This window comes from Marmota marmota, unplaced genomic scaffold (genome assembly GCF_001458135.2).
Source record: "Marmota marmota marmota unplaced genomic scaffold, marMar, whole genome shotgun sequence".
In the NCBI taxonomy this organism is placed as follows: domain Eukaryota; kingdom Metazoa; phylum Chordata; class Mammalia; order Rodentia; family Sciuridae; genus Marmota; species Marmota marmota.
In genome coordinates this window covers 22,934,410-22,953,612 of record NW_026000211.1, presented here as the reverse complement: position 1 = coordinate 22,953,612, position 19,203 = coordinate 22,934,410, and the positions used below count along the sequence as shown (strand labels likewise).

At 33.8% G+C, this 19,203-nt stretch overlaps 1 long non-coding RNA gene across 1 annotated transcript in view; it reads right to left on the bottom strand.

The window, feature by feature from the left end:
- LOC125612832 overlaps window positions 1-18,771 on the bottom strand; it is a 31,533-nt gene extending 12,762 nt beyond the window's left edge. The window contains exon 1 of the long non-coding RNA XR_007343310.1: window positions 18,555-18,771. This is a non-coding gene — a long non-coding RNA (uncharacterized LOC125612832). The remainder of the gene's footprint in view (window positions 1-18,554) is intronic.
- Between the last annotated feature and the right edge of the window lie 432 nt (window positions 18,772-19,203).

Below are 19,203 nucleotides of genomic sequence, written 5' to 3'. Positions count from 1 at the left end.
ATATATATATATATATATATATATATATATATATGAATATATATAATAAAATAAATGAATATATAATAAAATAATGATTTATATATATATATATATATATATATATATAAAATCTTCCAAAAATTGATGCTATGAATGAACATCACAAGTCTCTGAGGATACAAACCACTGAACATCAGAGTGGGTACTTACAGGATTCAGGCAGCATATAGAATCTTGTCCTGAGCCCATCTCACAGTGGTTCTAGGCTTACCATGAACACATTGAGGGGCCCTTTCCTCAGTAGAGTTACTGGCATAATATCTAGAAAGAAAACATAGATCAATAGTGAATCTCTGAAGGAATTGCAAATATTACTTTCTCCAACAAGGATTTTATATTGTAGGTGTATTAATACATACAAAATCCCCCATTAATTCACATATTTGGCTAGTGTCAGAGACCCAGCCAGTATGGCATTGGGGAATACCTGTAGATTATTAGGTGGTGATATTCAGTATCCTTACTGGAGTACATCAGCCAGCACAGCATATCCAAATGCCCAGTAAATATTTTCTTTTCCATTTTTTAGTAACAAAGATAGTCACAAGCACTTTCCCTTCAGTTGAAAGGAGAGCATTATACCAACACTTTCCTGAATCAAGATTACAATAACTCTCTTGTTGAAATATAGTTCATTGGATTTTGACTATTTTCTGCCTCACAGAATATTGAGAAGGTAGGAGGAAAATGCCATGAAAGTTCAGGGACTTGCCACAGCCATAAAGTCTCCCCGATTCCCTGGATATGGAGTTTGTTGGTAACTATCCTGTGGAATGACAGAGCAATTAATACACTATTTTGCCAAATATCTAAAAAGTAGAACAAGTTTGGCAGAGCGGTTTATATTTTGGAGTCAATATGTGTCACCCTTGGAGTTCTGCTCACATCTATAGAAGTAGTCCATCGGTTTCCATATTTCAATGGGGACTGGAGAAGAGAGGAAGAACCATGGAATAGAAAATGTCTATGTAAATTGAATTTCTATCACAAATAGGTTGTAATATTTCTAATGAAACACAAAAAATGAACATATATAGCAATGTTGTGTTCTTAAGTGGATATGATAAATGTCAGCTTGAGACTTGAACAGGTCCAGAAAGTACACAGGACTGAGCATCATAAGGCACACGTAAATGGTATGAGTTCATGAAATCTGCACTTGCTTCTTGGCTAAGTATCCTTGACTCCAGTTTTATAACTATGTAGAGTCTTCTGTGGTCAGTGATCAAAATAGAATAAAGTTCAATCCTGGTTTATTTAATGATTTGTGCAGTATGCTGGCACTAACTTAAAAACAAAACCACCACATACAACAATTCCACTTAGGATGTAGGATGACAGTAGTAAAGGACAATTCTCTCAATGGACATAACTTCAGGGACTATGTCTGATTAAATAAATTAAAATGGAAGGAGATTACCTGAGATATATACTTAGAGTGCTTAAAAAGCCATAGTTACTAGTGGTTTGGGAGGCTGAGGCAGGAGGATCACAAGTTCAAAGCCAGCCTCAGCAATGGTGAGGTGCTAAGCAATTCAGTAAGACCCTGTCTCTAAATAAAATATAAAATGGGCTGGGGATGTGACTGAGTGGTTGAGTGCCCCTGAGTTCAATCCCCAGTACCAAAATAAACAAATAAATAAACAAATTAATTAATTAATTAATTAAAAAATCTATAGTTAATGGGTTGTTTGAATTATAAGGGACTCTGAAAGAAAAGGGTCAAAATTGATAATAGAAAATTGATTAAAAATATATATAAATGATCTTACTATTAAAAGCAAAATTATGAACAAATTCATATTTTGCATAAATATTCAAAAAGCATCTTCCAAAGGAGAGGCTTTCAATGATCATATATCCAAAAAGGGTCACTCTATAGCTATCATTCAGTGTCATTCTTGAAGCAGCTTATCCTGATCAATAGGACCTTGCATGCATAAAGTGGCCATGAATATCTGATTTGTCTACTGCTACTTTGAGTCTCCAGCTCCTAATAGCAAAAGCTATTTTTGAGATTCTGAAAGGGAACCATTTTATGGAAGGACCATCTAACATCCTGGTGATATGCCTACTATTTTAAATCTTAGTAAAGGAAGTGACTTATCCTTTTAGAATATGGACTGATTTTTGTAATCCCTACTCAAAAAACACTTCCGGAAATGCCACTGTATTTGGACACATACCCTGTCTTATTTGTGGCCATTCTCTGCTAGGGAAGATCTTCTCAAAAGAGGAAGTGCTTTTTACAGCAGTACAGATATGGCAAGGGGATGACACTCATGAGATTCACCAGCATTATTACCATTTACCATATTACTCAGAAATAACAAGATTGAGTAGTAAAATGATCTGATGAAAATTCAGTTCTAGGTGAGATGCAGGCAGCATCCTAAGAGGCTGGCAAATCAATCTTCTGTATCTTAAAGTAGTGGCTCCTAGTTAATACTGCTGTCCAGGAAATGAGGCTTGTAGGCTGGAATATGTCTACTCATCATTATAGCTGAAAGCAAAACATTTGCTTGCTGTTCCTTCAAACAAACTTCAAGTGGTTTTAGAGGGTCTAGTCATAAATAGAATAATTTTTTTCCAGCAGCACAGTTCAATTAAATTGAATACTAAACTTTATCTCAAGCTATTTGTATTTCTTATGCTGCTTGAACAAATGGGAAGAGAATAGCAGTATTTTCCTGGCTGGGGTGAATGATTGTGAGTACCATGGGGAAAGTGGACTGTTGCTACAACATGGAGGGATGAAGGATTGTGCCTGAAGGCCAGTTTGACAGACACTCACACTTCTGTTCGAAGCTGACCTGCTAACTCAGTCACTGGGAGTCTCATGGACGGCGGGCATTCCTCATGTGTTCACTCTTCAAAAATTGCCTCATCAGTCAAGATCTATCTGAACTAAGCTAATGATTCTTCACTGGACATCAGACACCTGAAGTTTGACTTATGCATTCATATGCAAAAAAAAATTGTAACTAAGCAAAACATTGTACTAATCCCCAAAGTCAATTTGAAATATTAAATTTAAAATTATATATTTTTCTCCTTTCTTTTACTTTTGTGTGCACATATGTATATGTTTTATTTTTGTGGTAAAAACATATTATATAACATAAAATTAACCATGTTGGCAATTTTTTAGTATACAGTTCAGTTGCATTAAAACCATTTGTTTTCAATGTTGTGCAACCTTCACTAATAACCATTTTCAGAACATTTTTCATCATCCCAACTGAAAGTCTGTACCTATTAGACAATACATTTCTCTTCTCCCCTCCCCCTTGGCCCTAGTAACTATTTTTCTATTTTCTCTTTCTGTGTATGTGATTATTCCAGGTACATCATATGAATGGAATTATACCATATTTTTACTTTTGTGCTTGGCTTATTTCACTTTTCAACGTGTCCCTCTGGGTCATTTATATTGCAGCACATACAGGAAATGCATTTCTTTTTAAGACTGTATAACACTCCATTGTATGTGTGCACCACATTCTTTGTCCAGTTATCTGTCAATGCACAGTAGAGTTATTGCTGCCTTTTGACTCTTGTCATAACTGCTACTATGAACGCTGATTCACAAACATTTTGTTTGTACCCCTGCTTTAAGTTCATTTGTACTTATACCCAGAAATACAATTTCCAGATCATATGGCAATTCTATTTTCAATTTTTTGAGGAAATGACTTGCTGTTTTGCACAAAACTACACCATCTTACATATCTACCACCAATGCACAGGATTCTAATTTCCTTACATACTTTCCAGAAACACTAACTTTTAAAAAATAAATAATGATGTTATAATGTTGGCAATATTTAAATATAACTTATGGCAATGGACATAAAGTGTCACTAATTTTGATTTCTATTTGTATTTCCATAGTGATTAACAATGTTGAGCATGGTTTCATGTACTTACAGGCCATTTTACATTTTCTTTGGAGAAATCTTTATTCAAAATCTTCAATATCATTGTTTGTTTGTTTATTTGTTTATTTTTGCAGTTCAGTTTTAAGATATATGTATATTTTTTCTGAATATTAATCCCTTATCAGATATGTGATTTGAAATATTTGTTCACTTCTTATGGGTTTCTTTTAACTCTGCTGATATTATCCTTTTGTTAGGTAGATGTTAGACATAAGCAGTGGGTCAGGAAATTAATAAAATACTTAGTACAAAACAAATCAGTTAATCAACAGCCCTGCCTCAGTGGCACCTCAAGGTCTGACAATATATCTTTTTCAAGACCCTTTTCTGAACTCAACCCTATAAACTATGCCTCTTAAACTTAAAAGTTTATCTATCTTAAAGATAGATAAACTCAGGGGAGGACAAAGGTGTATTTGCTCAACTGCTAATTGCTAAAACATCTTAAGATCCTACACAAACAACAGAGACCAACAGATTCTGAGACCTACGAAAGCAAAAGGACCAAGATGGACCCCACCAACTATAAATTCCTTAAAACCAGCTGTAATTCAGACCTGTCCACCAGGCCAAGATGACCAAACGTTGCCCTTGTGTTGTTAGCTAATGTAGTCTGTCAAGACAGAACCGAGAGGTGAGACTTGGGCAGGACCTTCTAACAACCCCAATAAAAGCTGGGACACAGAACAGTGATCTGATGTTCTCTAAGAGGCTCCACTCTCTTCCTTTAACACCCTTTTTCTTCTAATAAACTTTGCTCTGCTCTTATTAAGTCTCATGTTTTTCTTGAAATCCTCTTCTGCAAAAGCACAAGAGCTGAGAACACAATCCAATTTCTGGTAAGATTGTCTCTTCATTATCACTTTGATGCACAAAACTTATTAATGTTTTTAATAGAATTGGGAGTCCAGAAATAAAACTTTATATATAGACACATTATTTTAACAAGGGTACCAAGATCATTCCAGAAGGAAGTTTTACCCAAAGCTTTGTCCTTGTTCCCAATGCCAATCCAATCATGAGGACACCGATTTGAGAAAAAAGAAAATGAAGTTTTATTGCTTTGCTAGCAAAGGAGAAGCACAGGGTCCTCCTGTCCCAGAGGGCATAATTCTGACCATCGGGGTTTTTTTAAAGTGGTGATTCAAAGGTTAAATTCAATGTGTTCTCTGTCCAGAGTTGTAATCCCCTTGTTAATTTGGGAGATAGTCATATTCATCCCCACTATGAGGAGGCTGGCACAGCTCACCAAACAGAAGGTTTGCTTCTGCTCGATAGACACTTTTATTAAGTATGTCTTTCCTATAAGGTCCAGAGAAGAAATAGAGAGAGAAGAAGGAAGTCTCAAGGACTAAAGATATACAGGTTTTTTTCCTACTAAATAAACATGGTAGCAAATGAATATTACCCATCAATTATAGGACTCTTTTTCTTTCCCCCAGTGGGATGAAATGAAAGACATGTGGGGCACATAGTGGTAGGTCAGAAATTTAGGAATTAGTTTCATGACAGCTTGCTCTATAGAGAGAGACATGAGGTCAGAGAACCATTCCACACATTAAGAGCATCTTTCATTATGCAAGCTACAAATACCCACAATTTAATGATTCTTACTGTCTCACTTTAAAGGTATTATTATCTCCTCTTTGAATGCCAAAAGTTATTAAAATGATGCAAAGTCATTAACATTAGGAAGAACGAAGTATGCTTCTTTCATTAATAACCAATGGTAATGAACTTCAGCAAAACCACAGAACTGCTTTAATCTTTATATTTTCATAGCACTAATGTAAATGTTAATATAAATTCTATCCATGAAATTCCCATCAATTTTATCAACAGCCAACAGTCCATGTAATCAGAATACACTCTAAAGCCTTATAAACTCTGAAACTATTTCTCTATTTCTACTTCTGCAAAGCGAAGCACTTATTTTTACCCACTGAATAATCTTAAAGTAAACCAAGGATTTCCTTCTGAAAAACTTATCTACAATGTTCCTTTATGTGCTAGAATTAGAAGTTATAAAATAGAAAAATGAGAACAAAGCTTATCACTTCAGAAATTTACTTCATTTGTGCTACTGTGGGCTTGCTGCACTTTCCATAGGCCAACAATCTAGAAAGGAAAGGCTGATGGCAATAAGCAATTATGGACAAAGTTATTTTCAACTCCCAAATTGAGCTGAGCTGAGGCAGAAAATTTAGTTTCTATCCTGAGAAGTCATGATTTCTATCTGCACATCAGGGAGTGAAGGCTTTAAAGATGCCTCTATTTGAAATATTCACTTATTTAAAACTCATGCAATGCTAAAATTCTTGGTGTATTCTCTTTCTATACCCATTTTTATTTATTTTTTATTCTTTTTTTTGGGGGGGGGTTAGTGGGAATTGAACTCAGGGACACTCAAGCACTGAGTCATATCCCCAGTCCTATTTTGTATTTTATTTAGAGACAGGATCTCACTGAGTTGTTTAGGCCCTCACTAAATTATTGAGGCTGGCTTTGAACTTGCCATCCTCCTGTCTCAACCTCCTAAGCCACTTAGATTACAAGCATGAGCCACCACGCCTGGCTGTACTCATTTTTAGAAAGAAAGATAGCTGAGAAAAATTACTAGTCCTCATCATACAAAATCTTCATCATATGTATGAGCTTCTGTTTACAAATATGTTATGGTTTGAATATGAGGTATTCCCCAAAGGCTCCAGTTAACATAGGAATATTCAGAGCTGAAATTATTAGATCATGAAAATTGTAATATAATTATTGGATTGATACATTTGATGGATTATTAGCCTGAATGGACTGAGAGGTAATGATAGGCAGGTGGGGTGTGGCTGGAGAAAGTAGGTCACTGGGACTGGGACTGTGGTTTACATTTTGCCCCTGGCAGCCTGCCCTCTGCTTCCTGACTACCATGAAATGAGCATCTTCCCTCCACTATGCCCTTCCCCCATGATGTTCTGTCTCAACTTGCACCCAGAGCAATGGAATTAGCAGACCATTGACTGAACCCCTTAAATTACAAGCCCCAAGTGAACTTTTCCTCCTCCAAGTTGTTGTTGTCAGGTATTTGGTCACAGTTTTAAACAGCTGACTAATACAAAACATAAATTGTTCGCATTCCTTTATCTGATTCTTGTAATTTATTGCTGTACATAAATCCAGGTCAAATTGAAAGAAATTGTCAAAACATATGTTTTGAAACAGTTTGTTAAATTCTAAATTTAACACAGGCTGTATGACATTTATTATTTTCTTTACATTTTTGTGATTTTAACCCATTATTGATCATATTGCTTAACTTTTCATCAGTTCTTATTTTGTTCATCCTTATGCTCATTTCTCTGTCCTCTTTTCTGTATTCGTGTGGAGAGAGAGAGAGAGAGAGAAAGAAAGAGAGAGATAGAGAGAGGAGAGAGAGAGAGAGAAAGCCTACGGATTAAACCATAAGACAAGGACCTGTTACATTTTTTGTTTTTCCTTCACTACTTACTAAACATCATTTTATAAATCACTCAGCAATTCACTAATAATTTTGGAGGGCACTGATATTAAATGTTGTTAATAAATAAAGTTAATGACTGTATATCATTTATAATCAAAGGAATTTCCACTAGAATAACAAGGTAGAGCAATTAATAAGGGACTGTCATGGAATAATTGGCACTCCTGTACCATAGATCCTATTTGAATTGCAAAGAGTTTTCCATGAACATTTCAGAAGTGGATATTGAAAAATATTAGAAATGTGAATCAGTCCCTTCCTGAAAGAAAGCAAGATAGACAAATATTTTTTAAAAAAACAGAGAAATAATACATAATGAGATGGCAAAAAGAAAGTGAATGTCTCTTTTCAACCAATCACTTAAAATTCTCAAATAACAATATTTAAAGCTACAGACTAACAACATGAATATTATTCACTAAAAATATTTCTTTAATAGAGAGTGAAGAAACTGAGGGTTTTTACCTTGTATTTGTCTCAAATGCAACTTTGTCTTTATTTGTTAACTTTCCTCCAGTAACTCAAACTATGGCATTAACAGAGAAATATAAAATGTTAGAAAAACTAATTATTCTAATAAATTATTATTTCTGTGTTAACTAGTAGTAAGTCCCAAATCTTTCTACCTGGGTGCCCTGATCCAACATTGACATGAAGCATGTAAAAAGTAGAGCTGGGAAGTAAATGAAGATAATTCCCTGAATTTATTCCTAAATCGGATATATTGGAGTCTGTGTACCTGGGTTTTGTTTCACTCAGGAAATGGCACTTTGCCCAGTTTCATAATCTGGCTACTTCTCTACTTCTCACTCTTGTTTGCCATATTACAAGACTGCCACATTTATTTGACACATTTATTCAGTCTGTGTATTTAAATGCTGGCTCTCTTCCTGTAGGAGACAAAAGATAAGTAATGACATTTAACATAGTATGTGTTAGAAGTATAAGCATTTTTATATTACCACGAGATAAATAGATCACTAGGATAATCAGATATTATAATTTATAGATATTTTCTAGCTTTCTTACAAGTGGACTTTATTCCTCTTGCCCATTAGTTCTTTTCACAGATAGAGGTGAAATTTAACTATATACCAGTGGAAGCATTATAGGAGCAGTTAAAAGTGTGTGCTTACAAAATCCTCCATATCCCTTCCTTCCTTAAAATCACTGATTTTCTACTTTTGTTGTTCCATTAAGAATTAGAATTATTATTTTTTTAATGTAGCTATGCATGTTTGTACAGCCTTTGTTAATAATTCTTTTCTTGGTTACATTTAAAAGCTGTTCACAGCAATAAAAATAAACTGTGGTATCCTATGGCATTCCCAACCGCACAGTTCTCAACTCTTTTCTTCAATACCAGCACACCTGAAGCATGTTATGTGCTTCCTTAGCAACAGTGGTTACACATTTCAACAGGACATCAGGGTCAATTTCAGGACAAATTCCCCTGAAAGGATATGACCCTCTGAGTTTGATTGTGGCTGACAAAAGACTAAGAATTTGGTAAAATTTCTTCAACAGCTTTTGAAAACACTACCCAATGTCATTTCAATAAGCTTACTTGATTACTAAAGAACTCGTTGAACTTTTGGAAAGCCTACAATAGATATTTACTTATAACTGTTCTCCAGTATGTTGGTAATTTTCAATATTCCATATATTACATATTGCTTGTTCAGGAATTATAGTTGAAATACAAATAAAGGAACAAAAAATAAAGTTATGAAGAAGTTAAAATTAAAATATGAATACTAAAAAATATAACAGGAATCAGGTATAACTCACCAATTCTGACCCTTTACAGTTCTTGTCTTAGGCATTGTAACATATTTCCCAAGCCCTTGTAATCCTGTCTGTCCCAGATTATTAGGATGTCTGCATTTTTATAAACCACATGTGTTTATGTATCAGTATTAAGAAACTAATGACTCAAAATCTGTCAGCATTACAATGCAGACATTAGCTCCATTTCTTAAAAAAATTGTTCTAATTAATTATGCATGACTGTAGAATGCATTTTGACACATCATACATAAATGGAGTATAACTTCTCATTTTTCTGGTTGTACATGATGTAGAATCACATGGCTTATGTAATCATATATGTACATGGGGAAATGATATTTAATTCATTCTACTATCTTTCCTGTACTCATGCTCCTTCCCCTCCTTTCATTCCTGTTCTGCCTAATGCAAAGTACCTCTATTTTTCCCTACCCACCTTATTGTGAATTAGCATCAACAGCTTCTTTCCTTTTTACCTACCACAGTCTTGTACATTGAATAGCTATTTAGCTTCTAAAAAATGCTATGATGCTACAGCATTAATTACTACTCTGGAGACTTATTCCTTACTTGCTGAGACTTCTGTGTCCTCTGGGGTAACTTCTCAGTTCTCAATTATTTACAATTCTCAACTCCATATCAGTGCTGTGTTTTAAGTGTCTTTCACTTCGAGTAAATACTTTACCACGTTATATCTCTAACAATAAAGACATTCCTGAATTTGTTTGACCATCTATTTTTTTTATTTTTTTTAGTTGTCAATTGGTCTTTATTTATTTACATGCAGTACTGAGAATAGAACCCTGTGCCTCACATGTACTAGGCAAGTGCTCTACCACTGACCCATGACCCCAGCCCTTGACCATCTATTTTTACAAAGCTTTTACTGTAAATAATCAAATCTCCTATTTTAGTGCATTATAGTCCCTTTCTGATCAAATGTATGATCAAATGTAAATTTAAAAAATAGGTATTAATAATCTACATGTTTGAAAATGCTCATTTTCTTTGTGAATTTTGTTAACTGTATTGGTAAAATGGATGAAATTAAATGTGTTATTTATAGTTAATATAAAGTTGTTGCTGAAACCAGGTTTTCTAAAATCATATTAATTTAGTAAACAGAATAAAATCACATTAAAATGATGAAAGTCATTAGTCATTAATCTTAGCTTGTCTGATTTTCTAACATTATTTTTGACACAAAAATTTTGAAGCTAATAGGTCTTTAGTTGAACCATTACAATGGCTAGAGGTGTTTGATTATTTTTAATATTCCATATTACTATGGAGTTTTGAGACTATATGGCTGAAAATCCAGTTCCATATGGCTGTGAAATTGAATTTTGATCCTTATATTTCATCATATTATACAATTAAGAATCTTTTTATAACCATTTCATATCTAGATCAAAAATAGCATTGAACATTCATTAAATTTATCTCTCTGTAATAAAAAATTATGCTCAAAATTATATTCTCAGAAAAATCTTTGAAAAAATTACAATTGCTTTTTCTCTGTAATGAAGTGACTCTAAGTAAAGCTGTTGCACTATTTGCTGTATGAATTGGCAGTTTATGAGGGCATAGCATACTGCCTCATACATACGCACCTGTACACACATATAAAGTCAGTAGGATCTCTTCATTGTGAGAAACTATACAACAAAAAGCATAATCAGAGTCTATAGAATTAGATTTGTGGAAATTTTGGGATATAAAAGAGCTATGAGGGGAAAAAATGGGACTCATTTGAAAGCATCTAAAAGTTGTTTAAGCTGTTATTTGCCAAATTTAAATTGCTATCACAATACATTTGGAATATAATCCAACTTTGTTGGATCTTATTGCAGAGGCCCATAAGTTTATCCACAAATATTTTTCTTGATTTGGTGAATTCATTTTTCTTTATTATTATTTAGTTGATGTGTTGAAAAAACTCCAGAATANACATAAGCAGTAAGATGTATAGGAGCACGAGAGACCTATAGAGGAGTATCTCCCATCATTAGCCAAAGAAATTAGTTAAGACAAAATATTTATCTATATTGGATTTTTAAATAAAATTATTTGAATTATTCTATTTAAATAAAATTACCTCTATTTTGAAAAGGACATATAATTTATATTTAAAAGCAAGCAAAAAAAACCCTGCTAAAATACAACATAGTAACTTTTAAAACTAATGTAGATATTGAGTCCCTATATATTGAGACAATAGCTAGTTAGAAAATACGTATATATATTAGTGGAGAATATCTCAGCTATAAAAGCAATAAAGTCTTAAATACAGAGATCTTACTAAGGTATTAAAATATGTTATTTTAATTCTTTATTTTGATACACAATCTATCCCAGATTTCTCCAGTTTTTCAAAATTTGTTCTTATTTACTTTTGATGAACCCTTGGTGCTTTGAGCACATTTCTAGTTTTTGGATCAACAAGTTGTTCTGTGTTTATCTTATCTTTTCCTTTCTCCAATATGGAACCTACCATCATTCCAAGGATCATTGGTGTTTAGAAACCAAGTTGTATGTGCTGGGTGTGCTCATTTGTATTGTAGTGCCACTGATTCGAGATCCTCTAGCAGACAGCAAAGGTATGTATTTATGTGTATGCACACAAACACATATATAGGAAACTTTACTAATTTGTGCATCAATTCTTACATACAAAATTGATGACTATTCTAATTTAAGACCAGGAGATTTATTATATATTTTTCCTTTTGGTATTTGTGAATCCCTTCTCAGGTGATGAGAAATCTTTTTCCACATATTATCAAAGGTATGTACCCATTTGATTAGTTGCCCTGATGTAAATAATTTCCTATTGCCACATCATTCTCTCCCTGGCATAGATGCTATCTGTGACACACCAGGCTTGGAAACTCCATGTCGGTTTCCCATTTTGCATGGACACCTTTCTTAATCTTCTCATACTAACAAACCCTTATAGTCTCACCTCAGTGCTGACACCCCATTCAACCTAGTGTTTTCTCACAACTTGCACCACACTCCCCTCTGCATGGAAATCCTCTTTAACTCAGGCTCTGACCCTAGGCCAAGGGGCCTTTTCCTGTTCACTTCTTCTTACCTTTCCTGGACTCTGATAACCTATTTTGCACCATCATACTTCCTCTTCACAAACCAGATGTGCATGCTAACCTTACTCTGACCTTCCTAACGGCTTTAGCACCCAAATGTTCAGAAAAGGAAAGGGAACGAACAAGGAAGAGTTAGGGGCAGGAGAATGGGAATATGAAGCAAAGAATTTTCAATATAAAATGTAAATGTGGGATAAAAATCTGCATTCTCATATATGTTACTCACATACAATTTGATTTTAAAATTAAAATTGCAAATCTTGCCTCATAGTATTTACTACTTCAGGATCCTGGTGAAGCAATGGTTTCAGAAATACATTATAGTCATATGTCAAGCCAGGGATAAGAATCTATGGATTTTTCTGGGAACATAATTACCCAAATATACTAATCATTCATATAGAAAGGTTTATACAGATTCCTTTCATCTTCTCTTTGAAGCTGATCTTCTTTAAACTTTTCTGATTTCCTCTTCTCAAAATTACATTTAGGTTTCATTTACTTTTCACAGTGGTCTAACATATAAAACTAGTGCTGTATTCATTGAAGTATAAATCAATTGATTCAGTAGTTTTAAGGCCAAGTGTAAACTAGACTGGAAAAATTCAAAAACTTCAAGTGTTATCTATTATATTGAGTGTGAAGTGAGACTCTACTGATTTTATAGGTTTAGCTATTTGAGAGGAATTGAAGAAAATCAATCTTCAGAAAAACAAACAACTTTACTTTCTTAGAAGTGTTTAAATAGATATTGAAGATCTCTTCAAGACACATTAGTTTTATACCTAGAAAGTAGTGTTGATTATTTGCATATATGAGTGTTGTATCTTTCAGCATCATAAGATTCTTGAATTATATGCTTGTATTATACATAGTAAAAATAAAATGCTTGTCTAGAGTTAATTTAGGTAAATAAAAACTTATATTCCACATACACAAAAACTGTTACCTGAAATGTTCCCTTGCCAGTATTTTGAGGAACTATATTTGAGGATATTCTCTGAAAAAGAACAATGTATACAACTTGAAAATTAACATATGAGGCATATTAAATTAGACCAGATTTTTATTGTAGTTCCTTAACACATAATTCATATTTTCAATGTCTAATTTTGATGCTTTGAGCTTAATTTCACATTTGAAGAAGTTTGAAATTAGCCTTTTACAAGATAAAAAAAGTAAATATAAGTATAAAAAGCCATGGTCCATCAAAAATTCTTTAAAAACTGGATTAAGTTAAATTTAAACTACTTAGCATTTGAACATTCCTCTTACCTGTCTCCTAGAGTTATTACAATGATTAAATAAATCAGAATACAAAAGGCATTGAGCATAGTGCTGGGGCAGAGTAAGCATTACCTGTTATTATCTTGGATGCCAAAGCTGTTCATTTCTACCTTCCATTATATTTCTTTTCCTCTTCCAAATACATATTTTTCCAGCACCTGCCCCAGTAGCTCACAGCGGAATTGTATTTTTCTGTGGGTTTCAATCACTGCCATATTAAAAAAGGATTCTCAGAACATTGAAAGTATAAACAATGTTGAAGATGAAGAACATGGCTAATAAAGACTTAGATGTTCAAAAGATGTTGGTAGGAATTGAAGCCACTCGGTTTTCTTAGAAAACACTAAAGCATAGGTGATGGATTCTTCTAGCACAATACCCTTTTGTGCCATTTTTTCTCCTTCTCCCTATAGTTCTACTACGTCTTCAAGAAATTTTGATTGTTTTTCGTTTAATCTCAAAAAAATGTTTTCCTTGGGATAAAGATAAGACAGAGATAACATTGCAATTGCTCCAGGTTCTGGGAAAGAAGAGAGGCAAAGGGTAACAAAGGTTTCATTTCCTCCAGTGAGAAGATGAGGATGGTTTCAGAAAAAAAAAAAAAAATTAGAAAAGACACAGAAGCCAAAAATCAATGCAGATGTACTATAAAATAGAACCTAGATTAGCTTTTACATATACATTTTGTTTGCATTCCTTCTTCTAAAGAAAGGTAGAAGTTGACCTGGATAATTCCCTTTTTCCCACTTCAAATCCTATAATTATGTGATCTTAAACATGCTAGATTTTTCATTTCTAGCCAGTGATAAAGATAAAGTCCAATTTGGAAGCTGAACATTGATGTCAGTATCACAAACAGGATGGCCCTAATTAAAGAAAAATATCAACTTTCTTTCCATTTGCAATATATAATGTTAGTTTTTCAGATATCTTAATACTGCTTTACCCTACTAATTTCAAATTAAAAGATTTCAAATAATCTTGAGTCAAGAATATTTGGAAGCAGACATTTTCAACAAGAATGTGCTTATCTTAATTATTGGTGAAGCCAAACATCATTGCATTTTCCACCCTACTAAAATGATTAAAATATTTAGGGCAATGGCATGTAATGTAGATTTGATTTGATTATTTTGAATGTAAAAGTTACTAATAGGAAACTCTAAGGGAAAATTGTAATTTTAGTTCTCTTGATTCTAAATTTATATTCACTTTGAAAAGCCAACTGAAGAATTCTTGAAGTCTTCACTAAGCAATTGTACGTGAGAAATAAACACTCAAAATCAAGATAGAAAAAACATGGCAATCTATGGGCATTTATTTTTAAAAGGCATTTCTTTACCTAAATTCCTGATTTATTGCTTTAAAAATTAGAACTAATTTAAATTGCTATCAAAATACATTTGGGATATGTTTTTATCATTCAACTTAATGTAGTCAATATAAATGTTTAAAACTATAATTGTTATTTTGTCATAGACATGTATATAAAAATAACACTTATTTTTATTTTATTTTTTATTCTTGTAGTAGACTAACTTATTAGCTTGTTAGTAGTGTAAAATCAAGCCCAGATCCAACAGCTAATACCTTCAGTATAGTTTTAAATATTGCTGGTAACAGCATTTTATTTTACTGATATTAGAGGGAATGGCTCATTAAATATGATTTTAGATTTTGTGTTGATACACAAAAAATTAATCATATTATGGAATTATCCACTATCTTTTTTTATTATTTTTACTCTGAATGTATTTGAATTATACCAATTGCTTTTTAGCATCTGTGGCATTCATCATAAATCCCATTATAGTGGGACAATTAATGTAAGTTATATTAAAATATTTCCTAATACTGAAGCATTCTTGCATTTCGGAAGTAAATTTCACTTTGTATGATGCATTACTTTTAAATGTGCTGTTGAATTCTGTTTGCTTATATTTCATTTAAGATTATTGCATAGGTATTCATGAGTGAAATTGTTCTTTAGTTTTATTCTTAGTACACTCTTTATCAGGCTTTAGTATCTTTGATGACAGAGAAAAGATGCAGAAAAATATTTCAGGCCTTTATAGAACATAATGACTAAAGGTAAAGATGATAGATTTGTGGAATAAATTAAAACTGAAAGGATAATGAGAGTTTGAAATACACTTGCTGTAACTACAGAATGTTGGATGTCCAGTTTATGAATTTTTGTATAAAAAGGACCTGGGATAGCAAACATTTTTTGGAGGAAACTACTTCCTAAAATTGCTTTTCATTATTTATTTATTTATTTGGTTGGGGGGGAGTACCCAGGGTTGAACTCAGGGGCATTTGACCACTGAGCCATGCCCCCAGCCCTATTTTGTATTTTTGTTGAGAGGAAGGGTCTCACTGAGTTGCTTAGCACCTCACTTATGTTGAGGCTGGCTTTGAACTCATGATCCTCCTGTCTCAGCCTCACAAGCCATGGGGATTACAGGTGTGTGCCATGATGCCCAGGTTAAAATTGTTTTTTATGAGATCATTCAAGATAATATATTTTTAAACAATTTTCCTTATGGGAGGAAAATTAAGTCATCAGCATGGGAATCTATACCATGTAAAATCAAAGCCCTTAAGAAACCACATTATTTTGTTAAAGTTGCAATTAAAATACCAATATAGTCTTTCCCCAAATTTTACAGAAACTACATTTTTTTTGGCCAGGCTTTTTAACACACATATACACATTCATCCATCTCTTGCCCTGGACATTGCTATTCCTGATGTTGTTTTTCCCTTCACTGTTTCGAAACTTTACACTGTATCATCTGAAGGTTACCGTTCCTCACCAACAGAGTGGCCTGTATTTTCCACACTTTCTTAACAACTCTTCTTTGGCCTGCATGTTCTGCCAGTCCCCTTGTTCTTCTTTGAAAAATTTGCTCCCCCACTGGAACCTTTCATTAGAAGAACCCTGTGTGATTTGCGGACTGTCTTCTGGCTTCTCATTGCTCCTCCTTCCTAAAACCACCAGCCCTCAAGTTGATAACCTCAGATCTTGTCATCACCTCTCCCTCTGTACTGCAGTCATCCATGCTCCCTCCTCCATTTAGGTATATTAATCCCTATTTTAATCTAATTTTTAGTATTAATCCAATTATAATTCTTGATGGGATTTTGGTGATCCTCCCACAACCCTGGCCTTTAAATTTCTTGACATCCTTTACTTTAATATCTTTTCCTCTTCCCAGACCACCAGTTCACTAGCTCCCCACCTGCTCCTACTTTCATATCCTAGATATTTTTGTCATTACCAAAAAGCTCAGCAGATTCAATTTTAAGTATTTTGCTCTCAGTCTGCTTCTTTATTATATCTTTTGAGCACAACTCCAAATTGCTTCAACCTCTTAGGAGCTCCAATAAAATGAGTCCTATTGAAGTTTCTTTGTCTCACCCCATGCATGCCCTCATTTTCCTTTCTTCCTTCCAGTGCAGTTTTCACAGTTCACTTTGTATCACAATTTTGCAAACACAAACAACCTCCTTGCTTCTTTCAGTCCTTTCAAATATTGGCCTAGAAACATCCCACCCTGGTTAAAATCCAACTTTCTACCTACTCTATAGCACCTCTAAATTGCTAAATGTAGCTGAAGAAACAAAAATTGCAAAATAAAACTCTGTGGTCTCATTTCAAATTTATGATTTCTTACCTTAATTGGGCTCTTAGTGTTGCCTAGAAATCCTACTTCATTTCCTTCAGTTTTTACTTCCCCACTTTCCTAGATGACTTTCTCAAACCTTGTCTTTACAGGAATACTTAACATACCATCTCTCTTCCTCCGTCTCTGCTGATAACCTAACTCTTATTTCATTGAAAAAAGAAATAGAATTTTTAAATACCCTTAGGAGCATATAGATCTACCTACTTCCATCTGTGCCATCTCCTCTGTCTGTCTCTGTTTTATTATGAATGAACTCTCTGCAGACCTTCACAGACAGATGCAGCCTACCTCTTCCCTTGTGAACTAGGTCCCATCCATTTTCATGTCCTCAATTATGTTGCTTCAGTCATTCTGTAATCTCTCTTGTCTGATCAGTTTTTCCTCTCTTCTTGAATGTTCTTATCATAATAGAAATACAATGCAATATTCCAGTTACTTTTAAAGAAATCCCTTGACTCTATATTTCCGTCCCTCTACTCCCTACTGTTGTTATTCTCACATTTGAGCAGCAAACTCTCTAATTTAATCTTCTAGACTCACTCTCCCAAATTATATTCTTTCCCTTACCTCATTAACGAATTTAAAACAAGCTTTGTTCCCATCAATGCAGCTAAATAAGCTTATCATTGACCATTAGTTTCCTAAATATAATATTATTTGACCTATGAGTGATATTTAAGAGCCTTTTAAATTTTTCACTTTTTTCAATGCGAGGGATTGAACCCAGGTCTTGAAGTACACACTCTACTAGTGAGCTACACCCTCAGCTTAATGTTTAACATTCTTACTCTGTCCATTCTCTAGAATAATTTTCTTGATTTGGCTTCCAGCAAGTTTTTAATTGACATGTGCCAACATATGCTCATTCATGCTTAGAAAGTTGAAATTAATATTCTTGACTCTGAATTCTCCTTATTTTGTATATTTTAAGAGGTACATGTGTATGTTGGCCTTATTCCTGTCACCTTGGATGATACTTGTGGGTTTCTCTTGCTGATTTCATCTCATCTCTGTTACCAACCTGCTTTAGAATGTCTAAACTAATATCCTAGCTGATATCATTCAACTACCTTGGTTTAAATACCGTCTGTATGCTGCTACATCTCATATCAGGAAGGATTCAAATAAAACAGAAGCAAAGACACAGAATCCCATAGAGTTATAGGACAAGAGATTCCCCTACCTGCTGCTCTTATAATCTTCCCAATCACCATCAATAACCATCTATCCTCTCCATTGTTCAGACCAATATGAGAAGCATTCATTGATTCTTCTCATTTTCTCCTTTATCATGTTCCATGCAGGGACAAATTGTGTCAGTTCTATCTCCACAGTCTCTTCAGAATATAAATGCCTGTCTTCAACACTGCTACCACTCTGGAACAAGCCACTATCACCAATGCTTGTTGTGTAGTTTATTAAATACTTTTATCCTTCTCTGTGAATTTCTTTTTCTCAATACTGATCTGATACTTTTGCAATATTGGTCAAATGATGACATCCAATATGATCAAAATTTCCCAATAGTTTAAATTTACTTCTAAACTGCAATGTCCTTGGATCGGTTCACAAAGCTAAATTATGTATGTCACTTAACCCTCCGAAATTTGCTTCTTTTATATGTTTTCAAGAGTCATGAATGTTAAGTCATTGGGAAAGACTCCATTTGTTTTTAATTACTGTAGTCAATATTTTGTGTGTAGGGGCTGGGGATGTGGCTCAAGTGGTAGCGCGCTCGGCTGGCATGCGTGCGGCCCGGGTTCGATCCTCAGCACCACATACAAAAAAAGATGTTGTGTCCGCCGATAACTGAAAAATAAATATTAAAAAAA